This window comes from Lycium ferocissimum, chromosome 11 (genome assembly GCF_029784015.1).
Source record: "Lycium ferocissimum isolate CSIRO_LF1 chromosome 11, AGI_CSIRO_Lferr_CH_V1, whole genome shotgun sequence".
NCBI classification, from domain to species: domain Eukaryota; kingdom Viridiplantae; phylum Streptophyta; class Magnoliopsida; order Solanales; family Solanaceae; genus Lycium; species Lycium ferocissimum.
In genome coordinates, this window is record NC_081352.1 from 3,334,762 (window position 1) to 3,344,779 (window position 10,018).

The 10,018-nt window shown below is 38.9% G+C and overlaps 1 non-coding gene across 1 annotated transcript; it reads right to left on the minus strand.

Moving 5' to 3' along the window:
• Positions 1-8,903: 8,903 nt before the first annotated feature.
• On the minus strand, positions 8,904-9,009 carry LOC132038748 (small nucleolar RNA R71). Its single transcript, XR_009410230.1, has one exon. It is a non-coding gene; the product is annotated as a small nucleolar RNA R71 (small nucleolar RNA).
• Positions 9,010-10,018: the final 1,009 nt, after the last annotated feature.

The window sequence follows — 10,018 nt, forward strand, 5'->3', positions numbered from 1 at the left end:
CATAAACTTGTTAAGGATTTACCAAACTTATGCCGATGGGGGCATACTTATGCCTTATGGGCAAACTTTGCCTTGAAGCATATATATGTATTTTTTCAAGCATATAAACCAAAGTTACATGGAAAAGTATTATCTTGCAACAAATGTCCATCCCGAGATACAAATTCACACTTTGCACGGCAATACAAAGTAGTTAGCAATTGTTGATAGACTTTAGAAATTTGGCATTCAAGTGCCACTGATTGCATCTTCATAGGCGGACAAAACATTTTCCCATCTTTATTTTGAATGCTCCATCAAAAAGAGACATTTGGTATGGCTTTAACTTTGTCTTTAAAAGTTTTTTGGATGGAAAAATAGACTTTCAACAAAAAAAAAAAAGTTTGCCTTATAAGGCAAAATTTAAATTTTGTATGCCCCTCCGAGCAGAGTTTAACTAAAAGTCTGCGATTTTGTCTTGACAACCTTCTTTTGAATGCTCCATCACAAAAGGACTGCTTTAACTTTGTCTTTGTAAAAGTTTTTTGGATGGAATAAAATAGACTTTCAACAAAAAAAAAAAAAGTTTGCCTTATAAGGCAAAATTTAAATTTTGTATGCCCCCTCCGGCAGACTTTTAGTTATGTTTAACTAAAAGTCTGCTTACAAAAACATTTTCCCAACCTTCTTTTGAATGCTCCATCACAAAAGGACTGTGGTGGTGTTGGTATGGCTTTAACTTTGTCTTTGTAAAAGTTTTTTGGATGGAATAAAATAGACTTTCAACAAAAAAAAAAAAGTTTGCCTTATAAGGCAAAATTTAAATTTTGTATGCCCCCTCTACATATACTTTTAGTTATGTTTAACTAAAAGTAAGGCAAAATCTTGAGGGGACAGAAACATTTTCCCAACCTTAATGCTCCATCACAAAATATAGAGATTGTTGGTATGGCTTTAACTTTGTCTTTGTAAAAGTTTTTTGGATGGAATAAAATAGACTTTCAACAAAAAAAAAAAAAGTTTGCCTTATAAGGCAAAATTTAAATTTTGTATGCCCCCGAAGACTTTTAGTTATGTTTAACTAAAAATGCAAATTCAAGGGGCAACTTTTAGTTATGCGGATCCGGCATAACTTTAACTTTTTTAAAGATTGTATCTTTGATCCGGCGGATAAAGGGTAAAATTTAAAGACCACAAATTTGAGGGGCAAAATTTAAAGACCACCCCAAACGAAGGGCAATCCGTTCACAAAGCGCAACAATTAAGGCTAACAAAAGCGCCACAATTAAGGCTAAAGAACTAACGTTAAATGCAGATATACCCATTGATCAAAAGAGAGTGACTTTACATAGACAAGAACTAACGTTAAAGTGCGATCACGGTGCCAATTCACCAATTCAAGTGCGATCATTAAATGCGATCATATCTACCAAAACACTACATATAGTTAAGGCAAAATACATCAAATCACAACTTAAAAGCGTACCCAAAATATAGATTTGATGTATTTTGCACCGTAGGTAACCCCAACCAAATGCGATCCGAAATTTGCCTAAACAAAGTATTTAAAAAACTACATAAACAAATTCACAAAGCGATCCACAAATTGCCAAAAACGATCGAGAGAGATAGAATGGTCAAATTCACAAGCGGTGGTCTTCCTTGGCTCATTTGTCACCTTTAGTCCCGGTTTGACTCGCTTTTTGTTCCTTCCTTGTTGAAGTCGCTCTGGAGGTCATAGCTTGTCTTCCTTGCCATTTCACACCACCACTTGCTTTGTCTTTGCTTCACCGATGACAATCGCACTAGATTTGATGCTTCGAACCCTTTCACTAGGCAATCCAGTTGCTCAAATGAATAGAACTACTTGTTAGTGGTACTTAATTTCAGAAAATGTTATTTAATTGTTAAACATAGAACAGTCTTACATTGATGACAGTTGCTCCACTTTGTGTGTGCAACACTCCCATTCCAACCATCTTTGGCCTTTTAGTAGCAACACTCTACAAATTATACCAAAATATTAGCAACTAGTTCAACACTGAACTGTACATGAAGAATGTGAAATTATTTACCTTTTCGGTGATCCCTTTGGCCTACCCCTTCCTCTACCGATTGGAGCCGGTGCCTTTCTTGGGCCGGCACTTGAACTTGGGCCGGCGAAGCACTTGCGCTGCACTTGGGCCAAGCAGCAACTTGGGCAGCCGGTTGCACTTGGGCCAAAGCACTTGCGGTTGCACTTGGGCCCAGCAACAGAACTTGGGCCGACACTTGCGGTTTGCACTTGGGCCGGCCTTGCACTTGCACTTGGGCGATCTCTAAGACATTTCCTTTTATTATGACTTGGGTATGACACTTACATGCATGTCATTTCAACCCCCCTTTTGGACAGTTTTCCTATTTTTTTGGATTCACTTGCCTCTTTCCTCCTAACGCCTTAGGCACCGCCATCTTCCTCACTTCAGGTGGTATAACAGTAGGATTTGTGGATGGTGGCCACATCTTCAAGTTTAGAACTGGTTGAATAAAGTAGCTATATGTCTTCATATAGGTATCTCTAGAATACCACTGAGAAATGTAATCCATTGGGTTCAACCTCTTGTGGTGAAGAGCATGATTGCATGAGGACATGGGATGCCTTTCAACATCCATGCTCTACAAGAACAAGTTTGTCTAGGCGGATCCACAATATGTCTAAAATGACCTTCAACAACCTCATATCTGTATCGAATTCCATTCAATCTGCATTTCATAGACCTTGCGGCATGCTCTGTCGTAACTTTCAATGCCATTGGAGAAAAGTCATGAATCCAACTGTCACAAAACTCCCTCATCCGTCCTATTCTCTTCATCATTTTGACTCTTATTTCTTCAAGCATAGTTATTACGGTCTTGTGCCTTGCGGCCGATATCCAAGAGTTGAAACATTCGGCCATGTTGTTGTCTATAATGTCACACTTTGTGGTATATTTCATGTAAACCTTGCTCCACCTTTCGGGGTTGTAGTACATCAACTTATCAAGGCATTCTTCTCCCAACGGTTTCATGCGGTCTAAGTTCTCATTCAAATTGAGACTCAAAAGTTGACTTTGCACACCTCCGAAGCAATTCTTCCTCTCAAGGCCTCTCGTATTTTTGGGACCAATTGGCTAAAACATGCCTAGCACACATTCTATGTTCAACATTGGGCAAATTTGCTATTGTTATGGCACTTTCAAGACCATGTGAGGAATAAAAAATAGGCGATTAGTAAAGTAAAAGAACATTATGGTAAAGAGTTATGAAATGGAGTGAATTCAACACTTAAATCTTACCTTCTGCATATACGTTATAACGACCATGTCTGTCCCATCTCTCACCGAAGATCTTCCTTTAAAATTCGATAAACCAAGTCCAATTGTGCTTGTTCTCAACCTCAACTACGCCGGAGCCGGTGGCATCATCTCGATTGTTTCCATCTTTACAAACAAGCAACAAGTAATTGACCTTTTGAGATTCCCTTTAAAAAGCAACCATCCAAACCAATGCACTTCCTACAACCACTAAGTATGACTTCTTCATTGCATCAAAACATATGTAGAATCCTCTAAACATTTTTTTCCACCTTCAAATGTCTCATCACTAAGCCTAACTACACATGTACTACCTGGATTTGATCTTAACAACTCATCCCTATAATCTAAAATCCTCCCAAACTCCAAAACATGGTCACCCCTCAACTCAGCTAAAACCTTGTTTCTTGCTCTTCTACACACAGTTCTACCAACATAAAGATCCAACTCTTTCTTAATGAGCCGCTGCAACTCAAAAATCCTAATGTTTGGTTGTTCCTTTATTCTCTCATTATAGTGACTAGATAAGAATTTGGTATTGCAAAGCTTGTTCCTATTGGTAGGGTCACACATGTGAATTGGATTATAGGTCTTCACCACAAAGTTGTTAGTCCTAGAGTCAAGACTAGCAAATAAAAGCCAAGGACAACCCTCTACACACCTAACCCTTACCCTTGTAGGTTCATTAATACATTTTTCAATGGCAACATGCTCATGGACTGCATACTTGGTAACTGCAGCTTCTAAATTCATTAACACTTTCAAATTGGAGGCTGTTTCCCACACTATTTTCTTGGAGGTTTTATCAAACACAACTCGTTTGTCAACTTCCTTCTTTTTGCTTTTACTCTTTGTTCAACTACTCCTTCATCATCATCGAATATGTCATCCGGATCGGTCTCAAAACGGCGGCTTCATCGAGGGTAATAAGGCTCATCACCGCCTAACTTACCTTCTATGGTGTCTCTATTAGCACCTTCGATTCATCATACCCCACATCCGGCCCTTTTGGTCCCGAACCTAACTTAACATGTTCGGGAACGGAGCTCTTTCACCCTCTTCCTTCTTTTTCTTTTTCCGGCTCTCTCTTCCTCCCTAAAACCCCTTAGCTCCTCATCTACATCACTCTCACTATGTACTTCTCCTTCATCAAACAATCCATCTAGGTATGAATCTAAATCACTACCGGTTTCGGAAAAAGTAGGGGTAGGATTTGATGCGACGACGGTAGTATTAGGGGCAGGATTTGGTTCAGTAGTAGTATTAGGGGCAGGATTTGATGCAGCAGCAGTAGTATTAGAAGCAAGGTTTGATTCAGTATTGTCAAAAGTTGGAGGAGTACAAGGGACAGAACTTGGAGAGTTAGGTTGGAGAGGGGCAGTATTTTGAGTTGGTTCAAAAGGAGGTTCATTGAATGGCTCTAAATCAGCATCAAATGCATCAAAAGATGGAACACCACTACCCCCAAAGTCTTGACCAGTCACTTTATCAAAAGAAACATCACTTTCCTCCTCCACATGGGTTACATATTCTAATAAGGGTGGGACCACTAGGGGCTCTTCAACCATGTGACACACAAAAGCCTCCAAAATATCCCCATCCCCCAAACATGCAAAGAACTCGGGTTGTATCCCTATCACATTTGATTTCTACCAATACCACACTATCGACAAATTTAACATAAATGGTGCATTTATCGGGGTCATACCCTAATTCTTTCACACAATCAAGCAATTCAAAGTAACAAAATCTATCTAAATCCATACGTGTAAATTCGATTACTTGTCCACCAACGTAGGGTTTTTTGCCAGTCGTTAAATTACCACCATGGTAAAATCGCAAAGTAATCAGTTCATAAGACATATTTCCACTTGAAAACAGTACAAATACTTCAATTTCATAGTCAATGAAATACACAACAACCAAATTGACATTTACATTTTCAAGCATTTACCCGATCATTTACACTGTAAATTTGCAGAAAAATTAAAGACGCAAAAAAAAAACCCTAGTTCTAATCGCACAATACAGAAACAAAATGAGACAATGGACTAACCTTTTAGTAGCACAGCCGATTTTTGTCCTCCAAACGTCAACAAAAAACCCAACTTGGAATCGTCCAAGTTCAGACAATCACCAACACTTCGATTAAAGGTTTACGATGAAGAAAAACTAAAAAAGCGTATGAAATCCGACAATATTGAGCGAGTAAACTATAAAAATAAATGATTTAGGACGAATATTGAACGATTTGTTGTTTGTCTTTGTCGTTTGATTTTCTACATTTGGGCGTACGATGTGTGTGGGTTTGGGTGGGTTAGGGTGATGAAACGGGTTTGGGGGTGTTAAAATGGGTATGGGGGTTAAAAATGGGTTTGGGTATTAAAATGGCTTAATTATTTTAAATATATTATTATGACGTGATTATAAAATAAATTAGTTCATTTAATACGTGGCTTCATCTGGGGCGAGTGTTGCCCACGACATTCAGATTGGGAGTTTTGCCCGACGGGTAGTTTAATTCAACTAAGTTAAGGTGTGTAATAGGTCGTTAGTTTTTAGGTGTGATATCGACTTTTCGGGTATAGTTCGGGGGTTTTGATGTTTTTGCCATTTATTCTATCGTTTGCAATACTAAGTTAAGGTGTGTAATAGGTCGTTAGTATAGTTTAGGTGTGATATCGACTTTTCGGGTATACCTAGCCCCATTATCACAGAGAGCATGTGCAAAATCATGATGACCAATAGTGCAAGGAATAGTAAAGGCCCCTAAATCCTCTTTCTTCTGAACTCTGGTTGTGGAGATGACTGAACTAACACGTTGAGTGACACTCACTGTATCATGTTTAATTGTTCGATTCTTCGTCAATAAGTCTTTTAAATACTTAGCAAAAATCGGCATCTCTTGGAAAGCATCATGGAACGGAATATTCCTCGATAGCTGCTTGAGTTGATCATAAAAACGATGGCACTTGGCATCCTCAGTCTTCTTCACCAACCTCTGAAGAAAGGGAGGTGAAGATTTTATCAATTTAGTTAAGGGCCTAAGTGCCCCCGTCACCTTACATTTTTGATTGTCATTGCTCACATCTTGAGCCTTTGGAATTTCTAGCACAAGATCAACTTCAACCACGCTAGGAATTTCATCTTGCACTTCCTCAACCTCACTTGGCAACTCAAATGGCACCTCTATATCTGCTTCTTCTATAGGACCCTTTTCAACTGCTTTTGCACCCGTACCTTAAAGTAGTTTCCCGCTTAAGGTAGTGATGGCATGGCACTTGGCTATTGGATCGCCACCACCACCACCTTTTGGATTAGGAACTGTATCACTCGAGAGTGCTTCCTTTTGTGGAGGGTATTGCTCTCTCAAAATATCTCTCATCTATGACTCAAGCTTTTGGATGGAAGCAGTGTAAGAGCCCACAGTTTTGGTCAACCCCTTCAATGTTTTGTCGGACATCTGTTGGTCGGCTAGAACTCTCTCGAGCATGCTCTCCCGATTAGTACCCCCTTAATCATTCGATTGACCCTTTAGCGGAACATAGGGATTCGAACTCCTATTTTTGAAGTTGTTGCTGCTGTTGTAGTTCCCTCGGTTTGAACCACCATAATCATTTCGATATTGGTTACCTTGCCCTTGTTGCTAAGGTCTCTGATGTGTCGCAAAATTCTGACACATCTGATGCTTTTTTACGGTGAGTTTTACTTGTTTTTCAAGCAAGTTTGGGTCTTTTGATGCGTTTGTGTTATGTTGCAGGTATTTATCTTGTTTGTGGCGAAAGTCATGAAAATGTCTTAAAGAGATGTTCAAGAAAGAGAAAACACTGAAGCTGGGATTTTACGGAGCAAAAGACGGATCGTATAATATTTACGGACCGTCAATTCAACCACAGATCAGTGACAAAGGTGTCTCATACCTGAAGAAGGAATTCATGGCAGAAAGTATGGACCGTACATTATTTACGGTCCGTAAATCCCATCGTAGATCAGTTACAACAGGTCTCAACTGAAAGAAGAATTTACGAACCAGTTATACGGACCGTAAAATATTTACGATCCGTAAAAAAGGAGCGTAGATTTGGGCTGCAGAAGGACATTTTACGGGCAGGAATTGCAGATTTTACGGACCGTATAATATTTACGGTCCTTATGTTGATCCGTCGGGGGTAGTTTTGTCAACTTGATTTTCACTGCTTAGACTCTTATAAATACCTGATGGAGGTTTATTGTATGCTACAATTCACCATATTTCAGTTTTATTTCATTAGCATTGAATACTCATAGTTTTTGAAGTATTTTTGGGATTACAAACAATTGCAATTATTTTCTCTTCAATTCCAATCAATCATCCGTAAGCATTATGATCTCAATTATTTATTATTGTTCTTCCTGTTCTTCTTCTTCTATGAGTAGCTAAATTTCTTTACTAAGGTTGTGAACCCAAGGATGGGTGTTTTGTGATTGGGATTTGTGATTGATATACACATAATGGATTGTTAGGGTTTATTTGTTCTTCGTTTTCATCATATAGTTAGTGGTTGCAAATATTAGCTAACGCCATAAACTTTGATTTATTTGGGAAAATGACTAGGGTTTGGTAAGAACAAATAACAAGAACTCAAGGCTTTAAACCGTGTTTAATAAATTCACTTAGGAATAAGAGGAGTTTACTTGGCATAATTAACCGTTCTTCATGCATACTTTCTTAACTTTGGGAAAAGCATAGAAAGAAATAATCTTTTCTTATTGGGAAATAGTCTAGATTCACATAGAGGTTAAGTGCATCTATACAAATGATCCATTAGAAGTATGTCAAGATCAAGACCCATGGTCATACACTTTATCTGACGGGGATACAACCTTGGTTCTTTTTACCCGTATATTTATAACTTTAAATTACTAGTCACTCTTGTAAAACCTTTTTTTTCTGGAATACACCAGGACTGCAAGATTAGTATAATACTCATTTAGTAAAATTTTCACACCATATTCTCTGTAGGATTCGACCCTAACCTTGTTGGGTTACTATATTTGACATCGTCCGCTTTACGCTATTAAAAGGTGTAATTTGACCGTATAAAATTTTGGCGCTGTTGCCGGGGAATACGGTTTTGAAATTACTAAATAGTGTTTACTCTTATTAAAGTCTTTGTCCTATTCCAACACACCTTGTTTGCTACCTTGTAAACCAGGTGATCATGGCCAACAACGAACTTCCAGTCGACAATGTTTTTGCAGATGAGTCAGAAGCAGAGGAAGATTTTTCATCTGCAATAATTCATCCCAGGGTGACTGCTGCTACAATTAAGTTTGACCAATCCCTCTATCGTATGCTCAAACAAGAGGGATACTTTCGGAATGCAGTCAATGATGATCCTCACCTGCATATAACAAACTTTCTAGAGGTATGCTCCTATCATATCCAAAGGGGTGTGACTCAAGAATCTGTTCGGTTGAAACTCTTCAAATATTCTTTAGTCGGAGAAGCGAGAAAATAGTTCACAAAGCTTCCCCGAAACTCTATTGCTACATGGGAAGAGATGGTCAAAGTGTTTCTCAGGAAGTGGTATCCCCCGAGTAAAAGAGCTGAGATTCATGATCAAATTTATGAGTTCAAACAACATCATGGGGAGCAACTTTTTGAAGCTTGGGAGAGGTACAAAGAATATTTGGATAGGAGTCCGAACCATGGTTTCCCAGATCATATTCTGAAGGAGAAGTTCTACAGAGGGTTGGATCCTATGACCTAAGCAATAGCCAAAATACTGCTAGCGGGTGTTTCATGAATAAGTCCTATGCTAATATTACTGATGTTCTTGAGAGATTGACCACACACAGTCAAGCATGGCACTTGAGTATTTCTGATAGTTTATCACTTCGGACACCATTGATCCAAAATATTGTGAAGGATAACCAGGAGCCGTAGCAGGCATTGGCACAATTGGCCACGAATATCTCTTTACTGACAAAGAGATTAGATGATAGAGAGGCAAAGAATATGAACATTTGTGATGATGTCTCAGGCATGCCGTCTGGAATGTACCAAACCCAAGAAGGTCCCCCTCCACCAATTGAGCATGTTCAATATGCAGACTACATCGTGAAAGGGGAAATTCCTGGGCCAGTTCAAAGATACTGGAGACCTCAACAAGGGTTTGGTGCATACAACAACAACCAAGGGAACTACAATTACAACTATGGTGGAGCAAACCAAGGTAGATACAACAACAATAATGAAAACTTCGAAAACAGAAGTTCCAACCCTTACATTCCACCAAAAGGGCAGTCTAATGATCAAGATAGTTCGAGGTTGGAGTCAATTCTTGAAAAAGTGTTGGCAATTCAGAAAAATACTGAAAAGACATTATCTGGACTATCAGAGACAGTGGTTTCTCACTCATCAGCTATTCAAAACCTTGAACAGCAAATGCGTGATCTTTCTAGAGAGCAGCATCCTGCTAGAAAGGGGAGACTTCCTAGTGATACCATTCCAAACCCCAAAAATGGAGGTGGTGGTGTGGAGAGTACTTTTGTTATTAGCATGAGAAGCGGTAAAATACTTCAAAGTGCTGACAAGAAGGCGGTTGATCTAGATCCGATCATTGACGAAGAAGAGGTGCATTCTGATGTGCCTATAGTAGATGATGAGGTCCATGTCGAAGAGAAAGCTGTTGATATTCCAGATGTTGTTGCTTATCCTAAGA